Genomic DNA, 16,432 nt, shown 5'->3' on the forward strand with positions numbered 1-16,432 from the left:
GTAAGATAAGGATATTGCACAACTTTTGGCCTGTATTTTGCCACTTTCATCAGAAAATTAATGTCGTTGTTTAGTGCTATACTTGTGCTCCCTAATTGACATGCAAAATATTACATTGAAGGCGAAGCTTGTCTGTTATTGAACCAAGTGATGAAGGGGAAGAACAAGCGGAAGAAAACAAAAATCAACTCTCGGTGTTGTAATGAAGCACTGGAACTCTGATGACACAAGTAATGATATAGTTTTGCATCTTGATTTATTGCTATGGCTGGAACGAGCAATTGTTTTGCCACTGATTTGATGCCACTCTTAATGTAATATGTAATTATCTCTACTTGTGCAAACAGGGATCTTCTTTGAAGATACCATATATTTTAGTGGAACTGCAAAATAAGATATTGGAAACATTAAACTAATCGAGGAGTATATAGTAAGCATGGCAACCACAGTAGATAACAACAGATGGTTCCGGAGAAGTGCTTGATCTGTATGCTCTACACAATAAGCCTCCTGACAAACGTTGTTACTCGCCCACAGATTTCATCCATATGATTGAGCTTTGTCATCTCTATTAGTGTTGTGCTACTTTTTAGATACTGTCATGAGAAAGTGGTATTGTCCTTGAGAAGTGCTTCATTTGTGCTGTTTTAAATATTTCCTTTCCTTTTTTCGAGCAAACAAGGATGCTAGCATTTAGCTGTCCTCTTGTCTTTGCACAACAGGATCATCCTCCTCTAAAGAAGAATATGGAGTAAACGAAGTGACTAGTTCCGATTATGCCAGGATGAAGAAGCCATGTCTATCTTCTCATCAGAAGGACCAGTTGAACGATGGTTACATTACTCCCCACAAGACCAAACTAACTTCAGCTTAGAAGGACTGACAGATCTCCATCTTTTTTGCTGGTTTGCGCAAGTATAATGTTGTTCTAGGATTCTTTCCGGTGAGTTCCATTTTTTTAAAGTGTGCTCTACATGGACCATGTAGGTGCCTGTTTAAACTGTCAATTCATAGTACAGTTTGCTTTATACTAATAACTTATTTTGTATTTGTGCAAACAGGGGTGCTCAGCTTGATTTCAATGGGAACTGCACAAAATGTTCATGAATACATCGAATCATTCATTTCCACCACAAGAAAGGAGGTGCCGATATGTTCAAGGAGTTGCAACATATAAAGGCGAAATCATACAAGCTACGCGCGAATTTGGTTGATTTTGGTGGAACTGCACAAGAAGAACAACTGGTTATTTAGCACGAGGTGCCCTGTCAATGTCCAAACTGATGGCAAACCCTGCCCATTCCACAATCGTAGGCATTTGATATTTTGGAATGGGAAAACCTTTTTAAAGTTTGCTCATTGATGTACGCAAAACAAAACACATTTGACACTTTGGAATGGGACAACCTTGTCAAATTTTCCTCACTGACGTTAGCAAGAAGACATGCGTTTGATATTTTCGAACGGGACGCCCTTTGCTGTCAGCAGCATCGATCGATTTTTCTTTATTCTTTAGTTGTGAAGTAAATATTGGCTCTGACATGTGAATCGCTGAGATGCATAATCATCGATTGTTTTGAATGTTCTCTATGAATTGCCAGACCTATGTGTTTGATTGCAATGTACAGGAATGCTAAAAAGCAGCTCAAACTCTTTGTACTCCCTATGTTCCTTCGCATATTAGATTTCTTTCAAGTCAGTTGATTTTACATTGTGAATGTTCATAATTTTTTCGAAAAGATTGGTCAAAGTAGAGATACTTTGACTGCAGACAAAACTTGTATGTAGACTAAAAGGAACCGGATTGAGTACATGTGAAACTACTGCAAACGAGGTGATCACCCTGGGAATAATCCTAGTACGTATTGTTTTGCATGTTCATCCAATGCCACTGATACAAGAATTTGAACTAATCGAACTAAATTCATTCATACACAGTCAGATTTCATATAAACATGCCAGATTTCATTACATTTCATACATTCTTCAACTAAAAAGGGGTGCAGTGGAGGTATAATTAATTAACCGAATCTACCCACCTGTGTCTGGCTGAGCCGAACAGAAGCTTATTCTCCAGCGGACTGACCTTCAGTGACTTCACTGCAGGTGCAGTTGCGTAACTGACATGTGGCCCAGATGCCTGCTGGGCCCACGTGTCAGTGACCCAACTGTACCAGCAGTTAAGTAACTGAAGCAACGTACTTCTCCAAGATAGCTCTCTGACTCCACGTCGCCGCCAAGAAGCTAATCGGCCGTCAATGGTCAACTCGCCTAGCTTGGCTTCAACCGGAAGGTAGCAGCGGTGGCCTTACTTGGACCCGAGGGGCGGCGACCTACCGTGTTCTACTCTTCCTCGTTTTCTGTGTGGCGCGGCCTCGTTGGCAGTGGGGCGGGGCCTCGACGGAGCCGGCGATGTCCTCTGTCTCGTTGCCGGCAGGGTGGTGCCTTGGCGGAGTGGAGGAAGTCCTCCCCCTTATTGCCGGTAGGGTGAGGCCTCGGCTGAGCCGTCGATGTCCTCTACCACGTTGTTGGCGGGGAGGGGCCTTGCTACCTCTTGAGCATGCATTGGTTTTTCGCTTGAAGAGGAAAGGGTGATGCAGCAAAGTAGCGTAAGTATTTCCCTCAGTTTTTGAGAACCAAGGTATCAATCCAGTAGGAGGCCACACGCAACTCCCTCGTACCTACACAAACAAATAAGAACCTTGCAACCAACGCGATAAAGGGGTTGTCAATCCCTTCACGGCCACTTGCAAGAGTGAGATCTGATAGAGATGATAAGATAATATTTTTGGTATTTTTATGATAAAGGTTGAAAGTAAAGATTGCAAAATAAACGGCGACAGAAATAACTAGTTTGCGGAAGATTAATATGATGGAAAATAGACCCGGCGGCCATAGGTTTCACAAGTGGCTTCTCTCAAGATAGCATAAGTATTACGGTGGGTGAACAAATTACTGTCGAGCAATTGATAGAATTGAGCATAGTTATGAGAATATCTAGGCATGATCATGTATATAGGCATCACGTCCGCAACAAGTAGACCGACTCCTGCCTGCATCTACTACTATTACTCCACACATCGACCGCTATCGAGCATGCATCTAGAGTATTAAGTTCATAAGAACAGAGTAACGCATTAGGCAAGATGACATGATGTAGAGGGATAAACTCAAGCAATATGATATAAACCCCATATTTTTATCCTCGATGGCAACAACACAATACGTGTCGTTTCCCCTACTGTCACTGGGATCGAGCACCGCATGATTGAAATAGGGTTTCGTGGTGCTCCTGGTTGGTTTCGGGGTACGTAGGTATATATCGGAGGAAGAAGTAGGTCGGTGGAGCCATAAGGGGCCCATGAGGGTGGGGGCGCGCCCAGGGGGCAGGCGCGCCTCCCTGCCTCGTGGCCTCCTCGTTGATTTCTTGACGTCCACTCCAAGTCCTCTGGATCACGTTTGTTCCCAAAAATCACGCTCCCGAAGGTTTCATTCCGTTTGGACTCCGTTTGATATTCCTTTTCTGCGAACACTGAAATAGGCAAAAAACAGCAATTTGCACTGGGCCTTGGGTTAATAGGTTAGTCCCAAAAATAATATAAAAGTGTATAATAAAGCCCATTAAACATCCAAAACAGAATATATATTAGCATGGAGCAATCAAAAATTATAGATACGTTGGAGACGTATCAAGCATCCCTAAGCTTAATTCCTGCTCGTCCTCGAGTAGGTAAATGATAAAAACATAATTTTTGATGTGGAATGCTACTTAGCATATTCTTCAATGTAATTTTCTTTATTGTGGCATGAATGTTCAGATCCGAAAGATTCAAGATAAAAGTTTAATGTTGACATAAAAATAATAATACTTCAAGCATACTAACCAAGCAATTATGTCTTCTCAAAATAACATAGCCAAAGAAAGCTCATCCCTACAAAATCATATAGTTTGGCCATGCTTCATTTTCGTCACACAATAATGCTCTCATCTTGCACAATCCCGATGACAAGCCAAGCAATTGTTTCATACTTTAGTAATCTCAAACTTTTTCAACTTTCACGCAATACATGAGCGTGAGCCATGGATATAGCACTATGGGTGAAATAGAATATAATGAGGGGGTTGTGTGGAGAAGACAAAAAAGGAGAAAGTCTCACATTGACACGGCTAATCAACGGGCTAGGGAGATGCCCATCAATTGATGTCAATGCAAGGAGTAGGGATTGGCATGCAACGGATGCACTAGAGCTATAAATGTATGAAAGCTCAACAAAAGAAACTAAGTGGGTGTGCATCCAACTTGCTTGCTCACGAAGACCTAGGGCATTTGAGGAAGCCAATTGTTGGAATATACAAGCCAAGTTCTATAATGAAAAATTCCCACTAGTATATGAAAGTGACAAAACAAGATACTCTCTATCATAAAGATCATGGTGCTACTTTGAAGCACAAGTGTGGAAAAAGGATAGTAGCATTGTCCCTTTTTATTTCTTTATTTCTTCTTTTTTGGGCCTTCTCTTTTTTTGGCCTTTCTCTTCTTCTTTTTATTTGGGACAATGTTGTATTAATAATGATCATCACACTTCTATTTATTTACAACTCAATGATTACAACTCGATACTTAGAACAAAGTATGACTCTATATGAATGCCTCCGGTGGTGTACCGGGAAGGGCAATGAATCAGGAGTGACATGTATGAAATAATATGCATGGTGGCTTTGCCACAAATACGATGTCAACTACATGATCATGCAAGGCAATATGACAATGATGAAGCGTGTCATAATAAACGGAACAGTGGAAAGTTGCATGGCAATATATCTCGGAATGGCTATGGAAATGCCATAATAGGTAGGTATGGTGGCTGTTTTGAGGAAGATATAAGGAGGTTTATGTGTGATAGAGCGTATCGTATCACCGGGTTTGGATGCACCGGCGAAGTTTGCACCGACTCTCAAGGTGAGAAAGGGCAATGCACGGTACCGAAGAGGCTAGCAATGGTGGAATGTTGAGAGTGCGTATAATCCATGGACTCAACATTAGTCATAAAGAACTCACAAACTTATTGCAAAAATCTACAAGTCATCAAAAACCAAGCACTACGCGCATGCTCCCAGGGGGATAGATTGGTAGGAAAAGACCATCGCTCGTCCCCGACCGCCACTCATAAGGATGAAAATCAAACAACACCTCATGTTTCAAATTTGTTACATGACGTTTACCATACGTGCATGCTACGGGACTTGCAAACTTCAACACAAGTATTTCTCAAATTCACAACTACTCAACTAGCACAACTTTAATATCAATATCTCCATATCTCAAAACAATCATCAAGTATCAAACTTCTCTTAGTATTCAACGCACTCTAAAGTTTTTATCTTGGATGCCTATCATATTAGGACTAATTTTATAACCAAAGCAAATTACCATGTTGTTCTAAAGGACTCTCAAAATAATATAAGTGAAGCATGAGAGATCAATTATTTCTATAAAATAGAACCACCGCCGTGCTCTAAAAGATATAAGTGAAGCACTAGAGCAGAATTGTTTAGCTCAAAAGATATAAGTGAGGCATAAAGAGTAGTCTAATAAATTCTGATTAATGTGTGTCTCTCCCAAAAGGTGTGTACAGCAAGCATGATTGTGGTAAACTAAAAAGTAAAGACTCAATTCATAAAAGATGCTCCAAGCAAAACACATATCATGTGGTGAATAAAAATATAGCTCCAAGTAAAGTTACCGATAGACGAAGACGAAAGAGGGGATGCCTTCCGGGGCATCCCCAAGCTTTGGCTTTTTGGTGTCCTTGGATTTTACCTTGGGGTGCCTTGGGCATCACCAAGCTTAGGCTCTTTCCAATCCTTATTACATAATCCATCAAATCTTTACCCAAAACTTGAAAACTTCATAACACAAAACTTAACAGAAAATCTCGTGAGCTCCGTTAGCGAAATAAAACAAACCACTACTTTAAGGTACTGTAATGAACTCATTCTTTATTTATATTGGTGTTAAACCTACTTTATTCTAACTTCTCTATGGTTCATAAACTCCATTACTAGCCATAGATCCATCAAAATAAGCAAACAACACACGAAAAACAGAATCTGTCAAAAACAGAACAGTCTGTAGTAATCAGATTTGTTCAAAAACTTCTGGAACTCAAAAAATCCTGAAAACTAGGACAACCAGGACAATTTGCATACTGATCTACTGCAAAAAGAATTGTTATTTTATCACGTTCTGGTGATTTTAAACAATTATATTCGTGAGCGCAAAGTTTCTGTCTTTTTCAGCAAGATCAAACAATTATCACCCAAGAAGATCCTATTGGTTCTACTTGGCACAAACACTAATTAAAACACAAAAACAAATCTAACCAGAGGCTAGATCAAAGATTTATTACTAAACAGAACCAAAAAGCAAGGAATTAAAATAAAATTGGGTTGCCTCCCATCAAGCGCTATCGTTTAACGTCCCTAGCTACGCATAAAGGCAAGGAAAGATCTAGGTATTGCCATCTTTGGTATTGGGAAAGAAAAGAGAAAATTTCTTATCTATAGCATTTATCCTTCTATTTTGAGAAATCACATGGCCATTAATGGTAGAAGAAAGATTAAGCACGCTACGGAAATTTGTATCTAAGCTAGCCTTCATCTCTTTGATAATTTCGTTTTGATAAAAACACAAAAGAGAGGTGGACTCAACCTTCTCACTCATGGGGTGCCCAAATATAGTTTTCATATTTTCATAGGTGTCTATGGGATCCCCCTCAAGAAAACCTTCTTCAAAAATAGAATCTAAAACTTGCTTGAACGAAGAGGGCAAGCCAACATAAAAGCTTTTTAGGTAGACCTCAATTTGATATTGGGGCACATAGCTAGCCCGGATCCTTAATAGCCTATCCCAAGCATCTTTCAAAGACTCATCAAGCAAATGACGAAAGATTCCGGGATCATCTTCATCGAAATTATTCAAACTCTCATTGATAACCCCGGTAGGTCTTTCCATAGCATCATTATTTATGAGCTTAGAGAGGACAGAGGGACTATCAAAAGCACTAAAACCCGGGAAAGAACCTTTAACTCTCTTTGATTCGGCCATGGCGAAAGAAGGGTAAATGGAAAAGAGGGTGAATAAAACGGCAAGGGTGAAGTGGGGGAGAGGAAAACAAGAGGCAAATGGCAAATAATGTAATTCGAGGGATAAGAGTTTGTGATGGGTACTTGGTATGTCTTAACTTGTGCGTAGACTCCCCGGCAACGGCGCCAGAAATCCTTGTAGCTACCTCTTGAGCATGCGTTGGTTTTTCCCTTGAAGACAAAAGGGTGATGCAGCAAAGTAGCATAAGTATTCCCTCAGTTTTTGAGAACCAAGGTATCAATCCAGTAGGAGGCCACACGCAAGTCCCTCGTACCTACACAAACAAATAAGGACCTTGCAACCAACGCGATAAAGGGGTTGTCAATCCCTTCATAGCCACTTGCCAGAGTGAGATCTGATAGAGATGATAAGATAATATTTTTGGTATTTTTATGATAAAGGTTGAAAAGTAAAGATTGCAAAATAAACGGCGACAGAAATAACTAGTTTGCGGAAGATTAATATGATGGAAAATAGACCCGGCGGCCATAGGTTTCACAAGTGGCTTCTCTCAAGATAGCATAAGTATTACGGTGGGTGAACAAATTACTGTCGAGCAATTGATAGAATTGAGCATAGTTATGAGAATATCTAGGCATGATCATGTATATAGGCATCACGTCCGCAACAAGTAGACCGACTCCTGCCTGCATCTACTACTATTACTCCACACATCGACCGCTATCGAGCATGCATCTAGAGTATTAAGTTCATAAGAACAGAGTAACGCATTAGGCAAGATGACATGATGTAGAGGGATAAACTCAAGCAATATGATATAAACCCCATATTTTTATCCTCGATGGCAACAACACAATACGTGTCGTTTCCCCTACTGTCACTGGGATCGAGCACCGCATGATTGAACCCAAAGCTAAGCACTTCTCCTATTGCAAGAAAGATCAATCTAGTAGGCCAAACCAAACTGATAATTCGAAGAGACTTCCAAAGATAACCAATCATACATAAAAGAATTCAGAGAAGATTCAAATATTGTTCATAGATAATCTTGATCATAAACCCACAATTCATCGGATCTCGACAAACACACCGCAAAAAGAGTTACATCGAATAGAACTCCAAGAAGATCGAGGAGAACTTTGTATTGAGATCCAAAGAGAGAGAAGAAGCCATCTAGCTAATCACTATGGACCCGAAGGTCTGTGGTAAACTACTCACACATCATCGGAGAGGCTATGGTGTTGATGTAGAAGCCCTCCATGATCGATTCCCCCTCCGGCGGAGCGCCGAAAAAGGCCCCAAGATGGGATCTCACGGGTACAGAAGGTTGCGGTGGTGGAAATAGGGTTTCGTGGTGCTCCTGGTTGGTTTCGGGGTACGTAGGTATATATCGGAGGAAGAAGTAGGTCGGTGGAGCCATAAGGGGCCCATGAGGGTGGGGGCGCGCCCAGGGGGCAGGCGCGCCTCCCTGCCTCGTGGCCTCCTCGTTGATTTCTTGACGTCCACTCCAAGTCCTCTGGATCACATTTGTTCCCAAAAATCACGCTCCTGAAGGTTTTATTCCGATTGGACTCCGTTTGATATTCCTTTTCTGCGAAACACTGAAATAGGCAAAAAAACAGCAATTTGCACTGGGCCTTGGGTTAATAGGTTAGTCCCAAAAATAATATAAAAGTGTATAATAAAGCCCAGTAAACATCCAAAACAGAATATATAATAGCATGGAGCAATCAAAAATTATAGATATGTTGGAGACGTATCAGGCCTCGGCGGAGTAGGCCCTCGCCGAAGCCGGTGAGGTCCTCTGCCTCGGTGGCGGTGGGGCGGGGCCTCGGTGGAGCCGGCGGTGCCCTCTGTCTTGTAGTTGGCGCCGCGGGGCCTCAGCGGAGCAGGGCCTCGTCGACGCCAGTGGAGCAGGGACTTGTCATTGCCGGCATTGTCCTCTGCCTCGTCCTCAGTCTTGCCAAACAGCGCCTCGCCTGCTTCTTCGCCCTCTTTGTAGGCGGCCACATCCTCCGCCACCCGCATGCGGTACCGCCAGCGCTCGAGGCGGCCCTCGCGAGCGGAGTGGTACGAGTCGAGTAGCGCCTCCTGCTCGGCACGCTCCGTGTCGATCTGCTCCTCCGCCTGCAGGTGCTCCTGGAGGAGATGGTGGTTGTAGGCGGCGTCGGCATGCGCCTCCCGGAACTGCTCCTGACGCTTCTGCCTCACCGTGTCCATGTATTGGGCACGGGCCTCGCCGATGGTCATGGTGCAATGCATCGGCGAGGATGGCGCGGAGGTGGGGGTTGGCGTGGGATCGTCGACTACCATGTTATCCATTGGGACGTCGTCGTCCTCCGGCTGCCTGACGGCCAGCCAGTTGGCAGCAATGGCTGCCATCTCCTTGTGGTCCGTCGTACACCCGTCCCGAAGAGCACTGGAGCGCTAGGAAGCCATGGTGGGCAGTAGTGGTGTGGAAAGGAGAAAGGGAACGGAGGCGGATGACTACGGCTATGGCCGGCGTAGCAGTTCATATAACAATGGTGGGCGGCGGAGGGACGGACGTGTGGCGCCGGAGTAGCCGCCTCGGCAACCGCGTATCATTAATGTGGTCGGTAGACGGACGAACGGACGGCACTTGTGTCATTTGAAGGCGGAGCAATCGCCTGCACCGGGAAGCGGGGCGGGCGGCGCTGACCATTTTGGGCGGAAAGCGCGCGCGGGCGAGGGAGGCGGTCTGGGTGGGCCACGGCAATCAGACTCATGCTTGGCAGCGGGTCGGTCCAGCAGCCGGACATGCTGGCTCACTAGTGAGCTCGCCGAGCTGAGCGTCGACAATCAGACGATGGACGTAGCTTCCGACCAGGAGCCGGCGCCACTGTCCAAGCCGGTTCATGCCATGTTCACCATAGAGCAGGTGCGGCCGCACTTCGACGCCCTAATGGCGGAAGAGCTACCAGCGCAGGAGGACCTGTGCTGCAACCTTCGTCTCCTCAACAAGCACCGGTGAACAAGCGAACGACAATGCCGTCGCGGACATGTGGCCCTATGATCCTGGCTTCCCGAATGAGCAGCGGGCGTTGTATCAGACCATCTGTAGGGCCCGCGAGGCCCTCTTCGTCGTCCTTCGAGTTGTTGCGCTCGCCGTGGCGCCGCCGTCTCGTGTTGTCAACATGGTCAATGGACATGAGGAATGAGGAGATGACTTTACTTGGAGAGGATGACAGTGGGGACCCACCAGGGCCATAGCCGCACGTACGCAAGTGCCTCTTTATTATATACAACTATATTTTTTTTCTTTCTCCTGGTTTCCTGACATCACGGTCCCACACCATTGTCAACTTATGTAGTCAATAAACGAGAGAATTGCACAACGAGCGGCCGACAGCTGGGACCAAGCAGCTCAAGAAGTATTTATGTTTTTGAGGCGTGAGCATTGTAGAGTTTTTCTTGAGCGATGTTTTCGTTGTTGTTCAGAGGAGAGCAGGGTATTAACTGGGTGGGCTATGGCCCGTCTAGCCCAGGCCAGATATCCAGCCCAGATATTAATTTTTTTCAAGCTGAAAATGGCTAGCCTAACTATACTTTTTTTGAGGAATACCCAGGCAAGGTCAACTTGTTATTCTCCGCCCCGCTGGGCTGCAAATCTTTCCAAGGAGGGATGCATTAGGCTTAACAAGAAAATGGACTTTAAGAAATAATAAATGGGATGTAATTATAAAAACTGGGCAGTAACTATAAAAAATGCACCAAACACATAATTAGTATAAATATATTTTTTGGATTTTGAAAATTTTAATTTCATTAATTGTTGCACGCGCAATGTTTCATTGGATTTTTACGTAATACAAATTTATATTGAAATTGTATTTAATCTGACTAGAAATTTCGGGATAAAAATATTTCGGATCCCATCAAAATGTGGGAAATTTTATTGAATTTTGTTTTGAACGGTTGGTTGAAATTATTAATCTTTGTCCTAGCTAGAAAATGGGTTGTACTTTTAACAAACTGTAAATGGGTTGTCGTAAATTCCATTAGAATTCAAAAATGGGTTGTACATTCTTACAAATTGCAAATGGGCTATAAGTTCTCTGCCACACACTTGTGGGCCTACTAAGTTGACGCGTCCCCTAAAAAAAAGTAAGTTGACGCGTATGCAAGGCTTTGTCAACTTATAGTCAACACACAGTTCTAGCAGCAGTGGCCGTTGGATCATCCAACGGATGTCGTGCTTCTTCTTCAATCTCGGATATTCTAGCTTCAGCCGCTGAAAAAATGATTCCTCCCCCTGACATCTGGGGCGCACCGTTTCGGAGGCTGACCTGTGGGCCTACTAAGTTGACGTGTACCAAGGGATTTGTCAACTTAGTCAATATAAACGATTCTAGCTGCAGAGACCGTACGATGTCTATCCAACGGCCGTAGTGCTTCTTCACCTCTGGTCTTCTTGCTCCAGCCGCCCAAACCAGCACCGGTGGGACTGCCTGCTCCCGCCTCCCGTGGCCTGCTGTGCTGCCGCAAAGGCCGTACCGCCCCACCCTACTCCATTGCTGGCAAGGCCATTCCTCTACTCACCCACACCTCATGTTATTTTCCGACGATGGCAGCCGGACCAGTAAACCCTCGTACTCCCCACCGCGTGGGCAACCACTGTCGAGTCTTCCCCAGCTCCGTGTCGTTCCCTTCCTAGGCCTCGCCGTCATCCACCGCCCTGGTGCTCTCGGCGCAGCGTGGTCAATCTGGTCAACGAACGACTTCCATCGGAACAGTACTATACGTGGAGAGGCTGACAGCTGGGTCCACGGCCGCAGCAAGGAAGTGCCTCCTTATTACGCGTAAAATAATTATTCCTCTACCTGACAGCAGGGACCCACCGGACGGGCCACTGTATTTCGCCAAAAAAGAGTTTCCCCCCTGACTGTTGGGACCCACCAGCTACATCTTCGCACGCAAGGAAGTGCGTCCATATTACGGGCAAAAAAATGATTCGCCCCCCTGACTGCTGGGACCCACCAGCTACATCTTCACTCGCAAGGAAGTACTTGACAGTCGGGACCCACCTGGTCGAAGCGTACGTAGCATTATCATTTTGGTCGCGAACGTGTATGTACATACGATCGGTCTGTCTGCAGGCTGCAGCGATGAACCGTGGCCGTGTAAGGAAGGGCACATGTCATAGCAGAGGCGTGCACGTGTCGTAGTAGAGGCGCGCACACAGCATGTACACGTACGTACAGCGGCCAGGGTGCAAGAAAGTAAATATGGCCACGTATGTACATACGGGCGGGGTCTCGAACGCCTACTCGCGTATACGTACGGCCAGGGCTCGTGTACATGGCTGGGTCGGAACGGAGAAACTGCGTCGTCCTCATGTTCATGGGGAGGCAACGGAATGCGTCGTGTTCATCGGGAGGCAACAGAACGCGTGCTGTTCATCGGGAGCCAGCCGGCTTGGACGGAATAGCCAATGGAAACGAGGCCTGGCATACCGCGGAACGGAGGAAACGGCCTTGTGTTCGACCGACCACGGTCAAAACGGGATCCTGTTCATTGGGAGGGGTCTGGCATACCACAAAATGGAGGAAACAGACTTCCTACGGTCGAAAAGGGGACTTCCACGGGATACTGTTCATCTCCACCGTCGACCTCCTCCAGCCTCTACGGGCTACTGTTCAACCATCATCGACCTCCTCCAGCCTCCACATGCGACTGTTCATCCACGGGCTCCTGTTCATCCAGCCTCCACCACGCGCTCCTCCACCGGCTACTGTTCAACCAGCCCTCTCCACGGGGTCCTATTCAACCACCCCTCCACGGGCTACTGTTCATCCAGCCCTCCACGGGCTACTGTTCAACCAGCCCTCCATGGGGTCATCCTGTTCATCCAGCCCTCCACGGGGTCCTGTTCATCCACCCCTCCACCGGCCCGATCGATCGGGGTCCTGTTCATTCAGCGGCAACACCACGGGTTCCTGTTCATCCAACCCCCCACCGGGACTATTCATCCAAACCCCCAACAATGCTCACTGTTCATCAAGAGGCAGCAGGTTCGATCGGCTTCAGTTAGCAGCAGTAGCAAAGGAATCGCTCGATCGGTGTCGGCGTTCTGGGAACGGGGGTCCCCAGACTCGCCTGCCTGCGGCCCATGGCGTGGCTAGCCTAGCAGACCGTACGGCCCATCTTCATCAACAAGGCATCCAAGACCCTCGCGAGGGTCCAAGCCTCGCGAGGCGGACGACGCAAGACCTCCTCGGGAGTAGCCTAGCCAGGCAGGCTCACGAGGAGCAGAGATATCAAGGCGGGGCAAAACCTCACGAGGCTCTCGTGACGTGAGCCATGACGAACGACACTAGGCGGGCGCCAGCGCGCGCAGCGTCCTTATTTCCTCTTTGGTGCTAAGGAGGCCAGCGCAGGCGAAGAATACCGAGGCATCAGGCAAAGGTTGCTATATTGGTGCAACGAGACCGAGACCAGGAGGACGGCAAGACAGAGGTCATCGTGGAGCCCAAGACGGCGTCACCACCAGAGCTTTTCGCAGGCGAAGACCGCTTTTGTCAGGATAGCTTGTACTAGCTGCCCCCCTCCAAATTTGCCCGCCGTTGTTGGCTCCCTTCCTGCTCGATATTTGGGAAGAGGACCAGGGCCTATATAAGTAGAGCTAGCCACCCTAGTAGAGGCATCTCATCTTAGCTTCATCCAACCCGGTCGAGAGCCTACCCTAGCCACAAGAACACCTCAACCTCAGGAGGCTGTTCTTCCCTTGTACTGTTCATCATCAGCCCTAGAGGCAATCCACGACCACCACACTGGAGTAGGGTATTACACCACAACGGTGGCCCGAACCAGTATAAACCTCGTGTCTTTCTATGTTGCGAGTTCGTCGAGTTCGTCCGCGAGATCTTAGCGAGCTTAGGCGTAGATCGGTAGAGGGGAAAGACTTCGCGCGCACCCCAGTGTTCGAACCTTAAGGGTTTGCCGGAACCCCACATCCGACATTTGGCGCGCCAGGTAGGGGTGTGTTGTAGCTTCCCTTCCATCAGTTCGTCGCTCCGTCGCTCCGTCGTCTCCATGGCGGACGCTCGCCGTGCTCGGGCTGAGCGTCGAGCTGCCCTCACCGCCTGCGTCGCTCAGACGGCTCCCGTCGGCGGGCCACCTCGTCGTTCTGCGTCTCCCGCCACCAATGCTGCCACCGGCCCGGCGGGGAACGAGCAGCAGGCGTCCTCACTGCATCCTTCGGTGGGGCAGGATGGCCGCACCGCCACTCCATCGCTGACCCCCGCTGGTTCTTCGTCTCACACGCGCCGCGCTCCTCGCCGCAAACGAACTCCTGCGCTACCGCCCCGTCGACGACCTCTATGAGGAGTGGCTCGACCGCGTCGCCGAGCTCGTCCGCGCCGTAGGGGGCTCCCCGGCGCTGTCCCTCTCTCTGCCTCCCACTCAACCAGCCACGGGCGACGAGGCTCATGGCGTGCCTCCACCACCTCTGCCCCAAGACGGTGCCTTGGCACCAAGGCGCGCGGCTCCGCGGCATGATCCAGCGCGCCCGGTGCTCGCGCGAGAAGAGAGAAGCTACCAAGAAATCCCGCGGCCGCGAGAGGCTGCACCTGCGCTCCCCGCTCCACCACGTCAAGACCGCGCGCCGCCCGCGGCGGCGCCGCGTGGACCTCGCCAAGACCAAGCTCCACCTCTGAAGCGGGCCCCGGCAACCACGACTGGCTGCCGCGCCTTCACCCCCGAGCTGCGTAGCGTCGCCTGGCCAGGCAAGTTCAAGCCGGATCTGCCTCCTCGCTACGACGGCACCGCCGACCCCGCGGAGTTCCTGCAGCTCTATGAGCTGAGCATCGAAGATGCCAACGGCGACGAAAAAGTCATGGCGAACTGGTTTCCCATGGCTCTCAAGGATGGGGCTCGCTCCTGGCTCCTGAACCTGCAGCACGGCTCGATCTCCTCCTAGGACGAGATGCGCGACCGCTTCGTCGCAAACTTCCAGGGCACTCGCGACCGCCCGCCGGCCGCGGGTGATCTACGCCGCATCAAGCAACAACCAGGAGAGACCCTCCAGAAGTACATCCAGCGCTTCAACAACACATGCCTCAAGATCCCCAAGGTCACGGATTAGGCCATCATCTCTGCATTCTCCGACGGCGTCCGTGACGTCAAGATGAAGGAAGAGCTCGCCATCCACGAGGAGCTCTGCACCTCTCAGGAGTTGTTCAACCTGGCGACCAAGTGCGCAAGAGCTGAGGAGGGGCGCCTCTCTCTCCTTGAGCTGCCAGCCGTGGGCACAGAGGAGAAGAAAACCAAGGCCAAGGACGTGAAGCGCAAGGAGGCAGCTGTGCTCGCAGCGGAGCCCGACACCAAGCGGGGCAGAGATCAGCCCGAGTCTTCCAAGAACAGCCGACCATTCTGCGCCTTCCAGAACCTGAACACCCACAACACCAGCGACCGTCAAGAGCTCAGAGCCATACGAGAAGGACGCTTCGGTCGACGCCCCGAGCGCAGCGACCGGGGCTACGGTCGCGGAGGAGGACGTGGAGGCGGACGTTGGGACGACCGTGGCCCGCGCCAGGAATGGCGCGACAGGCCTCGCGAGGACCGCTGGCAGGACCAACCTCGCGAAGGCGCCTGGAGGGATCAGCCTCGTGAGGATCGCCCCCAAGGCAACGCCGGTCTTCCCCCGCTGTCGCCCCCAAGAAGGAACGACGACCACCAACAGGACGAGGGGGCTGGGGGCTTCCAGGCCCCAGCCTCTCAGCGCATCTTCAAACAGTTCGCTTGCGAGGTGAACGCGGTGCTTCCCAAGCTCGAGGCCACACGCCCACTCAAGTGGTCCCAATGCGCCATCACTTTCAGCTCGGCAGATCAGCTCAAATGCGCGGCCACCGCCGGTGCCCTCCCGATGTTGTGTTCCCCAATCATCAGCAATGTGCAGGTTACCAAGACCCTCATCGACGGCGGCGCAGGGCTCAACGTCCTATCCGTCGACACATTCGACAACCTCCAAGTGCCATATGAACAACTCCAGCCCACCAAGCCTTTTTCAGGAGTGACCGATGGTTCCACCACACCGATAGGGCAAGTCCGCCTTCCTGTCACCTTCGGGGAGTGCAAGAACTACTGCGCCGAGCTCATCGACTTCGAAGTCGCGCACATCCGCCTGATGTACAATGCCATCCTCGAGTATCCGGCCCTGGCCAAGTTCATGGCAGTCACCCATCACGGCTACAACGTCCTCAAGATGCCAGGAAGTGGAGGAATCATCACGGTCCCATGTGAAGAGAGGGGTGCGGTGTGCTCCCTCGAGCGCGCCTTCCAAGCTGCAGTAATCAACGACCCCG

Source organism: Aegilops tauschii, chromosome 3 (assembly GCF_002575655.3).
Source record: "Aegilops tauschii subsp. strangulata cultivar AL8/78 chromosome 3, Aet v6.0, whole genome shotgun sequence".
Lineage (NCBI taxonomy): Eukaryota > Viridiplantae > Streptophyta > Magnoliopsida > Poales > Poaceae > Aegilops > Aegilops tauschii.